The 16,032-nt window shown below is 38.7% G+C and overlaps 2 long non-coding RNA genes across 2 annotated transcripts in view; one reads left to right on the top strand and one right to left on the bottom strand.

Moving 5' to 3' along the window:
• Nucleotides 1-16,032, bottom strand: part of LOC145662921 (uncharacterized) — a 143,457-nt gene that overhangs the window by 121,718 nt on the left and 5,707 nt on the right. The window lies entirely within an intron of this gene.
• On the top strand, nt 2,809-15,362 carry LOC145662132 (uncharacterized). Its single transcript, XR_014126993.1, has 3 exons — nt 2,809-2,866; nt 10,509-10,641; nt 15,226-15,362. It is a non-coding gene; the product is annotated as an uncharacterized LOC145662132 (long non-coding RNA).

The raw sequence follows: 16,032 nt of genomic DNA, 5'->3' as shown, positions 1-16,032 counted from the left end.
TGTAAGTAATTAGTCCAGATTTTCTCCATCTGAGAGGCAGTAAAACAGAAACAAGGGAAAAGAACGTAAAAACCAGATGAGGCTCTTCGTCGCCACCCATATGGGTGTAGATGGATTTACAAGACCACTACGAGGCTGAATTCCAACTCTTCATTTGAGGGTGAATACGAGTAAAGGTGAGGATGACAATAATATCTGAGACTCATTAAGAGTAGGATAAAGTAAAGCCTGTGACAAACAACTTGGCATTTCAGCTAAACAAATAAAATGCAAGCTCTGACGCGATGTTGCCGAGTGCTAAGGGGTGTGGCTATGGCTAAGCAGACGAACTACAGCGCGAACAGGTGGCAGAGGATAGACGTGTATGTGTACAAAATAAATGTGGCAATACCGCTGGATTCTCATTTGCTAGCAGCATTGAAAGGGAATATGGAGCGCCGCCTTCAAATGCCAAGATGTTTGTCACGCCGTTTAGTTATGAGTGGGTGAAAGTGAGGAAAGGAAAGGAAGAATAATAGCTTTGAGGGTAAATGTAAGTGAGGATTTCGTATAATGAACATCTTTCATTACGTGTTCATTATAGTCTGAAAAAAAATCCGCTACTCGGACGGCGGTATATTGTACAAATATATGGAATTCACATGTTTACTACGGAAATCTGTACGGAACATGCGTTATCTATATGTTACATATGCACTGCCGTTTTCCCGCTTAGATGTTACATCCATGCCGCTGCAGGATGTCTGACATCTAACAGTCTTCCGTATATTACATACATATACGTATGTACGTCCATCTGTATGTGAGGTCCTATACCGCCTATATTCAGTTCTTTCTTTCATACGGAAACTACGTATAGATGGAACACTTATACGGAAAGTATTATAAAACATACGTTTGTTGCAGGATGTTACACATAGTCCTACATTAAGTCCAAAAAACTACAGGATTTACGCATGTAACCTACGTTTTCACGTATGCCACATACGTTCTTTCTCTGTGTACAACAAAGAGAATGAGAATAGAAATTGAGAAAAACCCATTCTCGAGGCCTTGTTAAAAGGCTCCTTCCTGGCATTCGCGTGGTGGACAGAAAATAACCAGGAAAGCCAGTCAGAGTGTTGACTGCAGCGTTTGTATCAGAAACTTCCCAATTGTTTGTCAACAACTTTAACCACTAGTCGGAGCTCCTTCGTGACTAAGCCGTTAGCGTACGCGCCTTTGTCGTGGGAGGCCCGGGTTCAATTCCCTACGAGAGCTCATGTGGTTCGGATTACACGTTAATCAGTAGGTCCCGTCTCATATAGAGTCGCTGCTGAAAGGGATGTTAAACTCAAAATCAACTCAACTCAAGGTAGCCACTAGCCCACTCCATTCCATTACAAAAGTAAGATTTCAATAGGAATACTTTCAATTCTTTACACCATAAGTATTATTTGATTAGAAGTGTGTGTGTGTGTGTTTTTATTTCAAACATTTTCCTAATTATGTATTAGATTTCCGCTCTGACATTTACTGTTTTTTATATGGCTGACAATTATACAGGGTGTTTCAAAACAACACGGAGGCGATTCCTGACACCAAGAAAAGGCAAATAGTATAGACCAGCCTGCGTGCACAAATGCTTCCTTTCGGAGTTATAGGCTGCCGAAAACATGAAAAAATGAACTTTAAAGAGCCATAGCTCCAAAACTATGGGACCTACTATAGTCCGCTCAAGACTTCACTTAGGAACTAATATGTACCCTATCCAAATATCCATGTTTCAGAATCCTGCGGTACTCCCGCAAAAATTTTTATAGATGTAGTTTGTGAGTAATTCAAATTATATGCTCGTAGCCAAACTCCCTCTATAAAAATTGTCGCGTAAGTACCTTAAGATTCATGGGTTTTCGTATAGGATTTTCGAAACATGGGTTTTCGTATAGGGCACATATTAGTTCCTAAGTGAAATCTTGACCCGACTACGGTAGATCCCATAGTATTGAAACTATGGACCTTTAAAGTTCATTTTTTTATGTTTTTGGCAGCCAATAACTCGGAAATCAAGCATTTGTGCACCCAGGTTGGTCTATACTTTTTGTCTTGTCTTGGTGTCAGGAATCACCTCCGAAACGTTGTCGGTGTTGTTTTGAAACACCCTGTATATGTAAGTGCAATGACTTAATTGTGGAGATATGGAATCTAAGATCAAAATTCCTGTCAGTCTCATATCACAGGTTGTTTCTTAATTGCTTTTTATAATGATTAAACGGCAATGAAAATATTCGTGCTTCTGCGGTGAATAAGATCAAGGACTTAGGTACAAACCAAAGCCAGTACTCACTTATAGAGGAATACAATGATCTCAATCATACATTAACGTAAAAATATTCAAAGAGAGAAATTGCAAGTGCCACTAGAATACCAGGATTCTTGCCATTACGTTTTGGTTACGTGCGAAGTACACGTACATGTTTTTCAAAAAACCGGAAGACGAGATACTGTCCAATTAATTACAAAGTTTATTTTTATCTATAGTATTTAACGATTTTCTCACAATTTTGTTCAAAGCGTAAATGGATACCTAAAGGATTTAATTAGAGATAATTTCTGAGATTGATATGTGAAATAGCCTTGCTGGATAAGTGGCTAAAATGATCATGAAATAGAACATAAGTTTATGAACCATAATCTCTGTGTACACAAGCCCTTGGACTCCCATGTGTGGTTATTACTCTCTAACTATGTGTCTCAAGGTTTATGTGAATATAGCGTTATTGAGTATATAAGACCAAGATAACGGTATCTTCCTATGTCATTCTCTTCTTAATAGTTACATGTAAAGCGTTTTGTGTTCCTTATACGTTTACGGTGCAATATGAAGGTAAGTTCATTTGATTTCCAAAATTAGTACTTCCGAATAAGCTTGGATATTGATAAATCTTTATTGAAATTTGAAACTATGTTGTAAAATACACTCTATTTTTGGTCAGTTCGTTGGTTGGTAGAACTGGCAATTAGTGTCCCTTTACCACCGAGGCTACATGAGACGTAAACCTACAGTTAAGGTGGGATTCGAAATACGTAAGTTCGATTCCCGGTGGGGACACTTGGTCGAAAAAGTATAATAGTTTTTTCCACCCAGCCATATTGAGTGAGGTTTTCCTCGTTCCCACCAGGCAAATGCCGAGATGGTACCTAACATACAGGTCTCAGGCCTCTTTCTTCCTTGACCTTTCCTCGGATAGTGTGATCGCCGAGATACGCCATCCTTCATATGTGACGGGCTAACATGCCCATAGATTTCGAAAGCCCAGAAATCTAATTCCTAAATACTAAACACGAAATAAATAAGCTCCCACTAAAAATTGACCCCGGGTCTCCTTCGACGAACTGGTTAGTTTGTGTTTATTCAGAACATATTTTTAAAGTTGAATGTATTTGGTATTCAGTGATGCTGTATCCAGTGCTTTTCTTTTATTATTATTATGGGGCGCGGTTGCTCAGTGATAGAGCGTTCGCCTCTAGTGCAAGGGTCCTTGGTTCGATTCCAGCTTGCACCAAGTGAACTTTTTAGTCTACAAACACTGTGCATGGGTTTTCTCGGGTTCTTCTGTTTTCTCCCACTTTCTCATTCCACTATTTCATTCATTTCTCTTCATCACCGTCTCCTTTAGCCTAGCCAGTATAATCGTGGGACGTTAAACTGAAAGATTTCATTTAAAGATTTTCTCTGATTTTCTTCCCTTGCCTTTTCTTTCTTTCTTTTTATGCGCTGGAACTCACCATTAATATGCTATTACAGATTCTTCCACGTTTTTAACATAGAAAAATACCCTCCGACATACTCTTGTCGTCTTGGTTCTTACTTTTCGTCACTGGCGACCTCGGAGCAGTCATAAGTCCACGCATTTTTTAAAGGATTAAACTGGTAAGAAGCAGAGCTGTACTATCCTCATAAACATTAGTGCAGAATTAGTCCGTACCGTATTAGTTGTTAGTGTTTCTTTCTTCCAAGCATAGTTCCGGGGGGACACTTTGCCCCACAGAGCTACCCAACCGCTACACAGAGAATAGATGTGTGTCGACAACTGCTGAGAAATCCTCATGTTGTGAGTTTCCTTAAACGGATTATCACATGCGACGAAAAGTGTTTTTTTTTTTGTTTTTTTTTTCCAAAATTCAAATGAGCAAAAACAGTGGTTGGGCAAGGTCCAACATCCAGAACCAGTCGTCAAACAGGGCCGTTTCGGGCATAAAGTCATGCTCTGTGTGAGGTGGAACTACAACAGGAAAATTCATTTCAACCAAATTCCTATCAGTCGCACCATCAATGCCGAACTTTATTCTGAACTGTTTTGGAATGGATATTTCTTGCATTTGTGATCCGAAAGTGCGCCCGGTTGCAACATGATAACGCAAAACCACTCTCTGCTCGAGAAACGTAACAAAAAATATAGGAATTTAATGGCATCGCAACTGATGACACACTTGGCATATAGTCCTGACCTTGCCCCTTTGGATTACTATCTGGTTCGGTGCACTTTCTAAAATCACGATGCTTCGCCAATCTGCAGGAGATAGTGAAAACAGTCCAACACAAGGGACTAAATTTAAATGTTAATCTTTCGTTGTACTGTAAAAAATGCAGATATGTTGTGTACAAGAAAATTGGCATAATTATGACTTGCCCTTGTAGATTTTTTTTTTTAAAAAAAGATCGGTACTGCGTAACTTTGCCTACTGAAAAAGCATACATATGACAGCAAATTATAAGCATGTGTTTTCTTCTTTATTTGTTTGGAATTCTTTATTTATTTGTTTGTCACTTTCAGTATCAAGACTATACGAGACATGGATATATGTTTTGATTTGGGATTCAAATCAAATGAATTTCAACCGGAAATCAAATCCTAGTCTCCTGCACCAAAAGCGTACCCTCTGTCCACTTAACCATGATTGTGTATGTTATTTTAAAGTGAAGTAAAATTTTAACGTACCCAGTAGCGACTACAACGATCTTGCACAAACCGCAGTGCATGAAAAGAACTTAAAAAGCCCCCTCAAGTTATGAAACTTGATTCATATAGAGATTATTTTTTAATTGTCGAAAAGGAAAAGAATCAGTTTTCCCGCCACCGAATACACCCTTTAATTTTGAGAAACATCTGATCAATGTAAATCAAAGTAATAAAAATTGGTATTATAATATTGCTAGTTGTTCCCTCAAGCCTTCGACTTGTTTACGAATTCCCTGCATGCTGGGACATCTCTCAGTGTCGGAGAGCAGCTAGCGACAACTATTCTCCTGACTGTGTACTATTAGGGATTATTATATTAGAAAATACTCTCCAGACTGTGAACTATTAGAAATTATTATATTAGGAAATATTTTCCTGACTGTAGACTATTAGGAATTATTCTATTAGGAACTACTCTCCTGACTGTGAATTATTAGAATTATTCTATTAGGAACTACTCTCCTGACTGTGAACTATTAGGAATTATTATATTAGGAACTATTTTCCTGACTGTGAACTATTAGGAATTATTATATTAGGAACTACTCTCCTGACTGTGAACTATTAGGAATTATTCTATTAGGAATTATTTTCCTGACTGTATACTATTAGGAATTATTATATTAGGATCTACTCTCCTGACTGTGAACTATTAGGAATTATTCTATTAGGAACTACTCTCCTGACTGTAAACTATTAGGAATTATTCTATTAGGAACTACTTTCCAGACTGTGAACTATTAGGAATTATTCTATTAGGAACTACTCTCCTGACTGTGAACTCTTAGGAATTATTCTATTAGGAAATATTTTCCTGACTGTAAACTATTAGGAATTATTATATTAGGAACTACTCTCCTGACTGTGAACTATTAGGAATTATTCTATTAGGAACTACTTTCCTGACTGTGAACTATTAGGAATTATTATATTAGGAATTACTTTCCCCACTGTGAACTATTAGGAATTATTCTATTAGGAACTATTTTCCTGACTGTAAACTATTAGGAATTATTATATTAGGAACTACTCTCCTGACTGTGAACTATTAGGAATTATTCTATTAGGAACTATTTTCCTGACTGTGAACTATTAGGAATTATTATATTAGGAACTACTCTCCTGACTGTGAACTATTAGGAATTATTCTATTAGGAACTACTTTCCTGAGTGTGAACTGTTAGGAATTATTATATTAGGAACTACTCTCCTGACTGTGAACTATTAGGAATTATTCTATTAGGAACTATTTTCCTGACTGTAAACTATTAGGAATTATTATATTAGGATCTACTCTCCTGACTGTGAACTATTAGGAATTATTATATTAGGAACTATTTTCCTGACTGTAAACTATTAGGAATTATTATATTAGGAACTACTCTCCTGACTGTGAACTATTAGGAATTATTCTATTAGAACTATTTTCCTGACTGTGAGCTATTAGGAATTATTGTATTAGGAACTACTCTCCTCACTGTGAACTATTAGGAATTGGCGGGACTGTCAGACTGAGGCGTCTTGGGTTTATAATAAGGATAAAGAGTGCCTAAATCTTTCTGATTTGATGTTTATGTAACCTTAATGCTTAAATGGTTTGAAGTTTGCGTGATAGTGTTACACATAAAGTGAAATGTTGTGCTTCATAGATGACTAGGCTTGTATTATTGAAAGTGAATGACTTGCATAGACATCTGTATTGAGGATTACATATCGAATTAACGCCTACATTTTTTTTAATGAAAAGAAGACCGAATAATATTTCAAACATAATGAATGTTACGAACACAAAACCATACGGTGAGGTGTCTATGAACGGGACGGCCCCGGGTTTGATTTCTGGTACAACTAGATACATTCTCTCGTTCAATGTAGCTCAGGGATTCTTACAAATCTCCTGGGTGATGTGTGGTGTAGTATAGGATGCTAGAACCATTCAGTCAGTCTCTTTTCCAGAAAATATATCCGGGGAGGATAAAAAACATACTCTGTACAGGAATGACATATAATGCAAATTAATATATGTCCACTCCAGGAGACGGACGCTGTTGGCTATTCCGAGGGGAGCAGAGCCGGAATTAGGTTTGGTGGGGCCTCAAGCCATTGAAGGTAATGGGGCCCTTTATGTGTCCAGATGAACGTAGACAACCTATGTACAGAAATGAAGAAACTAGTACTATTTTAGGAAGCAGGCTAGCAGAAGGGACTCCGTTACTTACATCGTAGGAGCCTACACAACACGAAGCACTGTTAGATTTTATTTTATTTTGTTGTTTTTCTGATATTTTGGAAATGTACATTTAAATTTTTCTTTAATTTTGTGGGGCCACCAAGAAGGTGGGACCCTAAGCTATAGCTTGTTTAGCTTATACGTAAATCCGGCACTGGGGGGAGTTTTACCCACCTGGAAGTATGTCTAAAAGAAACACTGCGTTCAATAAATTTAAAAATCGTTCTGTCTGTTTCAAGGAGAGGAACTTAGTAGAAGTAAGAGGGGAAATACATCATGGATCATGAGTGTGTGGCCAGTGGCGGATCTAGCCCCGGGCCGGGAAGGCCTAGGCCCCCAGTTTTCTGAGTAGCAAAAATAACTTAAGCTATCATTTATATATTTTTTGAAGTTTATAGTAAATTCATGATATACCGATCATATACTGGGTGCTGGCACCCCTCAAGTTTTACCTTCTAGATCCGCCTGTGTGCGTGACCAGCCTTGACTTTAGTCTCGCTTAATTTGAAGCACATGTTCTAACTATAGCAGAACTCATGTACCTGTATATTGCTTACTCTTCAGCTATCTTACCTTATTAATTAATACCTGATTCCGGGTACTGGTAGCTATGTGTATTGTATACTGTATACTGTATACTCTCTGTTGCACAATGGAAAAGAAGTAACGCTGGATGTTGTCAAACAACATCAGTCTTACATTACAACGAAAAAAAAAATAATAATAAAGAAATTGAAAGGTTTGGTGCAAGAAGGAGGCAGCTAAACTTTTTCCAGCTTGTAACAAATTAAAAACAAACATTTTAAAAATTCAGTTTTCACCGAAACCAAACAATTTTCAGGCTTGTGTTAGGTTATGGGGTATCAAATACAACTGACCAGAAGACACGCCAATGCATGCGCCTTTTTCTTTTGTATGTGATAGGGTGTGCAACTCAATAGCGGCACACAGTGGAGCTGCCTCTTTCTTGCACTAAACCCTTCAATTAATAGACTAAATTAGTATATAATTAATTGGAAAGTAGACTGAAGGAAAAGACTGTCAAAAAAATAGTTGGAAATGATTTAATAAATACTTTGTGTACACGTTCTTTAGCTGTTAGACTTCATGAGAGCTAAGGAGATTTAATTTTGGACATTTTCAATACACGTGAGTCGATTGAGGACTGTGCCTAGCATATTTCTTTGGAAACGTTTACACCTATTTCGATTCACATTAATAGATGTCGCTGTCTGTGCTATCGCTTGTCTTCGTGACAGTAGTAGATGCCGCTACCTGCGCTGTCTTTGCCTATATATCCCTGTGACGAAATTCTTTAATAATTGCAGAAATATACGTATAGCATTGGCTTTAGGGTGGATGTAAACAATTAGAAATTTTAATTAAACACAATTGTAAACTATAGTGTATAGTGGGGTCAAAGGTTCAAGCGGATCAAGTAGTGTATTTGAATGCGAATATTGTAGAGTAATCTTTGATCTTCACGTATCTTTTTGTATTTTCTTACACTAGTTTTTTTCTTTTTTACTTTTTATTGAGTCTGTATGTTAGTAATTAAATATAGATTACAGTGAAGCTGTTCTTGAGTGTTTCGTTCAGCAGGTCGATTCAGTATCTTTAAGTCAACTCGATTTCAGAGCAGACACCGTCTACTTTTACTGTTAGAATTTTATATAATTATAAATCAAATTGATAGAATTTGTAAAATAATACTGACTGAATAATTTTCTCGACAATTTGCCATTTGTCATTTACTTAGTATATAGATCTTTATCCCGAGTAATCTATTTTTTGCTTCAATCTCCTACAGAGTATCCAGGACTCTATTCGAACGGATGTAGTCTTAAAAGACAAAAGAGTAAGAGAGGTTTTGAAGAATTTTTATTACCGAAGAAATTTTTTGAGGGTGAAAAGGGGTCTTCTTTGTGGAATGTTGTAGACAAAATTTTCATTATTAAGTATTGAAACTATCTATCCAAATTGTAAAGGGTGATAGAGACCACCTAAATAAATATGCCATAGATTGTAATCCGGAAGTGTCGCCTTTAACCGCTAGCAACAAAGACTGATCTGAAAGTTTAAACGAAAGAAATGCCACATCCAATGTAACACACCTTTCGTTTCGTCATGCTGTTACAGAGATCCTCACGAGAGTGGCCACAACATAAACAGAAGCCGCACATCATCGGCACATGGATGTCCGTCCATGTTTAATATTCGACGCATGTTTCCAACCTCTCCAACTGCACCAGCTAGTCTGGTGACAAGGTCTGGTTCGGAATAAATTGCAGAATCGCAGATGGTGTTCTTCAGGTGTCCCTACAATCAGAAATTCAACATAACAGATAGTGTGATCCTGATGTCCAAAGAAGATGACCCATTCAACCAATCCAGTGTTGGGGATACGTATCCTAATATCAACGATAAAATATGCATTCGTACCATCAAGCCACAACGAGATTCGTCATCGAAGAAACTGAAGACCATGAGCCAACATATACCGCAAGATTTCTTGAATGTATCTGCACCCGTTCAAGCGACGAGGTATGATGTACGGTCCAATCAAGTAATCATTTTCAGTGGTTCTGATGGTGGCCGCTCATTTGAGCACTTACAAAAGTACTAGGGCTATGAAATAAAGTGTTTGTTAGAGCTCCTCTGTGGCTAAGCGGTTAGCGTACGCGCCTTTGGCGTGGGACACCCGGGTTCGATTCCCGGCGGGAGCTCATGTGGTTCGGATTCCACGTTAATCAGTAGGTCCACGTCTCATATAGCTTCGCTGCTGAACGGGACGTTAAACTCAACACAACTCAAAGTGTTTGTTTCAATGCATATGGAATCTCTTTCCTTTAACATTTTCGAATTGCCTCTGCGTTCGTTGGTTAAACGCGGCGTTTGCGAGCCTCATTCTATGGTATTAATTTTTTTTTATTTTGGTACCTTCTATCAAAACTTATAATTTGGCAAGATAGTCTCTGAACACCCTGTATATAATACAAGTTATTTTTTCCAAAGCAAAGGACTTAAAAACAAAGATACCACAGGAACTCAACACATTCGAACCAGACACATTTCTGTCCAAATATCTCTACATTCTTTTTACTGCCACAGTTAACAGTAAATTTATTTGTCATGTATTATATTTATAGTAGTGGGTTTTAATAGAATACAATTTATTAACATTTTATAGAAAATCCTACAACTTCTTCCATCACTATTAATATTACGGGTTCATTTATTCAGCGTATTTTAAACTAATCGTTTTTCATTTTCAGTTCCTGTTATTGTCAACACTTCTTTGGGGAATTATAGCAAGTACGTGGGCAGAAAAAGGAGAATCTCTGAAAACATCCAGTACATTTGGGCTTGGTTATGGTCTTGGATTATATGGATTACCATTTGGATTTGGTACGTCTTTTACTTTCAAGATGTATTTATTTTAAATTTTAATATTTGCTTCATTCTCTTTCAAAAAAAAAATCTTACGGATTTACTACTCATACAGTATATCCTGGATTCATATTAACTATCGTTTCTTCACCATTAGCATATAAAGATCCCTAGTGTCGTCATGACGTAGGAATATTAGTAAATGTGTTAAGAAACGTAAGCATTTCAATGATTTATGTTGAGTTGTCTGAAAGCCCATGACGCTCGTCTGCTTTTCAAAGATCATCTAGTTGTATCAGTAGGGATGCGCACGAGACAAGATTTACGGATGTCTCGTCTCGAAAATATGCTGTAAAAGTGATGTCTCTACTCGAAAAATGTATATTTCTCTATTGGAAGAGCCGTGTCTCGACTCGAATTTTGTCAGGAAAATCCTGTCTTGACTCGTCTCGTGCGCATCCCTATGTATCAAGAACAAAGATCAATCATACTATATTGTCCGTATTATCCTCTAATCTTTTGCCACCTTTCTATGAGCTTCACAATTCCCTATTCATCGTATGGCCTGCTTTTATCGGTGAGCAAATAGTTTTGCAGAGAGCAAAACCAGTAGAAGTCTACCGGCGCAAAGTTAGACAAAACACATCCCATCCAAGCTCCAATACTTTTTGACGGAGATCAAACTTTGGCATGGTTTCGTGCTGTCGTGATTGTTCCGTGTGAGAGGCTTACTGAGAATCCGGCGCGAACATCGATTTTCATCCCAATGACTACGTATGACTTGAATAAGAAATAAAAGTGCAGGCTAGTTGACACAATACAAGAACTCTTGCAGAGATACCAGACGAAGTGGACAAACTTCTACTTAAGATTGTTGCCATTAACAAAACATCAACTTAGGATCTGATCCGGAATTCAAATCAGAGTTGTTTCAGCGGAGGAAACTCCAAGAGCAAAGAAAAACTTCAAGAATATCTGTCGGAAGATAACGAATTATGACTTTCCTGTATGATTCTCATGATTGAGGCATATATAAAGCACCGACTTCCAATATTGTTACACTAGCCTACTACCAGCAGTATTTTCAAAACTACAGGATGTCCGGCAAGTCATACAACCTGAACTGAGATCAAATTCCAACGCAGAAAAGGCCTATCTTTGTATGGTCTATCCTGGAAGTCATGACCCGAAGTAGATAGATAATTACTTTCACTCAATAGTTTGCAAGTTTCTTGTTTGTTTGTAAGTCTCTATCTGTAAGATAGTTGGTAACCAGCCACGAGTATTGACACCGTCTGGTACCACGCTATATTATGCCATAATGGTGATTTTATGACAAATCATTATCATGGACATGGAATGTCTGCAGTTGCTGCCAATATATCGTTCGTTTTTCAGAACGATATTTTCCTATCCAACCTACCAGCTTAGCATTCCCATTTGTCCACAAATAAAGCCACAACTGCCTTAAAGTCCAGATTGTTAACGTTTTGTAATTTTTCCCCTTCGTATGTATCTGGCATTCGTGATTACTAACATCGAACTTCCCCCTCCCCAATGGCTTCCATCTCAAAAATATCTACAAAGGGTAGGAGTTTCATTTCGTGACTACTTCTAGTTCTAGTGTTCCAAAGTACAGGTTGCGTGACTTTCCGGACACCCTGTACAATGAAAAACGAATGCCAACAAGAGCCCAGCTACGCTCGTAAACAGTGCTCTGATTTTGTATAACAGATGACCCAATATAATAGTGTAGCCCTGACCTTGTTGAAAAAGTAGAGATGAAAGATGATGCACAGCAACGTGCATTTGTTCATGTTATGGCGAAGATACAATCGAAGTGTAGAGAAATTTCCGATGCACCGAGATCTGCAGAATCAAGAAGCGTCCCTAATTATGAAAATAGAGTCTATTTCCCATGCAACTGTAAAGTTATCTGCAATACAGAAGCAATATACAGTTTGATCCATAAGTCTTAGCACATTGGATTATTTTGGAAACAAGCATGATTAAACAAATCTGACTAACGGAGGGCGGACTTGGGTAAAGGAGCTACTGATTGATGCATGCGTGGTAAATGGCAGCCATCTTGAAGCGCATCACAAGACAACTATCAGCGATAACAGCGATACCACGTGCTTCCGTGATGAGGATTCTCCATACGAACAAGTGGCATACCTTCAAACTGCAACTTGTCCACAACCTTTCAGAGGATGATCCAGACCGGCGCATGAAATTCGCCAATTGGGCTTTGTCACAATATGACCGAGATGCGCATTTCCCAGCCAGCGTTCTCTTCACAGACGAGGCAAACTCTTATTTGGATGGGGAAGTGAATCGTCAGAACGTGCGATATTGGTCGGATGCAAACCCACATGCTTAGATCTGCATTTTTTTGGACGTTGGATCGGTCGCCAAGGTCCTGTGGAATGGCCAGCTCGGTCGCCAGACCTCACTCCCTTGGATTTTTTTATGGGGACACTTAAAACACATGGTGTCAGAAGAAGATTCGGGATGTTGCACACCTACAGGGACGTATTCAGGACGCCTGTGATAGCCACTGGCGCAAATCCCGGGGGAATGAGGGAACATGCCACCTCCAATCTTGGAACTGAAAGGACTGTTCCCCCCCAAAAAAAATCCGATTTGAAATGTGTTTGGAGGAGAAATTTGATGATAATTGTGCGATTGCCACAAAGGAACGTGAGTTGAAATTGATGTCCCCAGATGAGAATAAGCCTCAAATCTGCCCACCTCCCAACGTTGAAGGCAACTCTGCTCCTCTGATCCTCCACGATATTGTTTTTCAACTTCATAAATATTATGAACATAACCAGAAATAATGGGAACGGTCTTACACCCCCTCCCTAAATGTTGAAGACAGATTTGCGCCGCTGGTGATAACATCAACCCCGCTGTGTTGTTATGAGTTCAGGAGGACTAAATTAAGAGACTCCGGTTGCGTGTTGCAATGGACGGGCAACATGTGGAGCACATCTTGTACGTGGGACTTTGGGGCATCATAACTTTGGAACGGGACATGATAACGCATTTCTGCTTGCGGGACTGCATTCCCCTGCAAAAAAGCAATGTTAATTGACGTGTCACATGCCTACTTTCCCATTTGAAAAAAATAACCTGGATCCAAGATGACTGCCATTCACCACGCATGCATCAATCGATAGCTGCTTTACTCAAGTCCACCCTCCGCTAGTCAGATTTGCTTTAATCATGTTTGTTTCCAAAATAATCCACTGTACTAAGACTTGTGGACCACCCTGTATATATATCAATATATAGTATATGAATGTGACTAAATGGGAAAACTGACTTACGTTGCATACTGGACGTTGGAGATTTAAAAGATCGGTTCTGTTGGACAATATCGATAACCGTGATTGCACTGATTTACTGATTAACGGAAAATAGAGAAAGCGTTAACTAGAATTACAGTTATTGGCGAATCAAATTCGTCATTCTTTCAGTTATTGGAAGACTTTATTATTTACTAGTTGAATATACCCATGCTTCGCTCGGGGGCTGTACTTGGAAGTCAACGTCAGTGGGAGTATCACCATTGATCTCAGCGATCGCGAAAACTATGGATTTGACACTAATATCGGTCATTTTGGATTACTTTTATATGTCTCGGTATCTCACCCACCTCCCGGTGACTCCCGCCCCGGAACCAAATAGCGTGAATTTGGAAGCTAATGCGATCGGAGTTTCACCATTGATTTCAGCTACCGCGAAAACTATGAATTCGACACTAATATCGGTCATGTTCTACTACTTTTACATGTCCCGGTAAACGCCCCCCTAGTTCGAACTGGACCAAGGTATTCGTGACTAAAATTTGATAACTCTCGGTTAATTTGTCTGGTTCCCAAGCCGGTTCCGGTAAACACCACCCCCTGAGACCCCCCCTGGTTCGAAATTTGAAAAAAAAGGGCTTCGTCTTGATCTGGGACCGGGGCCAAGGTACCCCTGACCAAAATTTGGTAACTTTCGGTCCACTCGTGTGGTTCCCAGGCCGCACACAGACAGACAAACACACAAACAAACTCTTTATTTTATTTATATTAGAAGAAGATTCTTACTTATCCCTGATAAAATTAACCTGATCTCACATAATGTAGCTTGGGAGCACAGTTGCTCAGTGGTAGAGGGCCTGCCTCTGGTGCGTGAAGTTCCTGGTTGGATCCCACACCTAGTAAGTGTGTGATGGACTACGTCGTGTCGATGGGTTTATCCACATTCTCATTCCATCAATTCTCCCATAATTGTTCACTTCCCTTAATCATCCGTCTCCCTTCGCCTAAAGGGCATAACGTAGAGGGCCGTGCCGTGGGGGGGCGACGGCCCCGGGCGCCGAAGTAAGGGGGGCGAAAAATCGGGATAAAAAGGGGCAAAAGAAAGGAAAAATTACTTGGAATATATGTATGGGGGCGCCGTAGTATACTCTCGCCTCGGGCGGTGATTTTCCACGGCACGGCCCTGATAACGTAGAATGTTAAACTGGAATATTTAATTTCATTATTGCTTAGTGTAGCTTAGCCTATGTCATATAATTAATCTGCCACTTATGATTTTGTCTTCTAGGACATCCAGGATTTTTTGAATATACACCGTATGGTCCAATTCCATACCACTTCGGCTATGGACCCTTGGGATTTTATGGATAGCACGTAGAATTGTGACAACGTAAATTTTAATTTAATTAATATGATGTATTTTACCTGTATGAAATAAAAATTCTTTAATTTTTATAAATTTCTTGTTATTATTACTGGCGTCTTTCTATGCATTTTTAAGTGTATTGTTTGAAGCATAGCCTGACTTACTGTTTTCATCCTGTAGCATGGGATTGAGGGTACCAGTGACAGTTGACCTTTTGGTCAGTGTGACGCTACATCTTAAACAGGAAATCTTGAGTGGATTTTGGTAAAAATACACTGTTTGAAGTTTATTTCTAATTTCGTTAAACCAAGAAAATCGCATGGCACATGCATGCACTACCGGTACTTAATTTAATGTGATTTTTGTTTCGTAGAATGGGTCTATAGCGTAGGTCGGTTCCTTTGTAAAGAAACATTAGATCTAAAACTTTTGGCTTATGCAAAAAAAAAAAAAAAAGAAAAAAAGAAAAAAAGCAGAACCTTTATTTCAGACACTATTCCAGCATCGGTTGGTGTGCCTGTAGAACATTTTTTTTTTTCCCTCGGCTTACGAACAATATTTCAGGATCCGAACGCAGACACACGCCTGTACCGAAAATTCCATTAATTTCAAAGGAAAAATAATTTCGGTTTACAAACAATGTTACGGAAAGGATTAAGTTTGTAACCCGGAATTCACTCGATCTCCATATCTCCACTTATAGTTTTCTTTTCAGACATCGGATCATAT

This window comes from Thermobia domestica, chromosome 10 (assembly GCF_964235325.1).
Source record: "Thermobia domestica chromosome 10, izTheDome1.hap1.1, whole genome shotgun sequence".
Taxonomy (NCBI): Eukaryota; Metazoa; Arthropoda; class Insecta; order Zygentoma; family Lepismatidae; genus Thermobia; species Thermobia domestica.
This window is presented reverse-complemented; position numbering and strand designations above follow the sequence as displayed.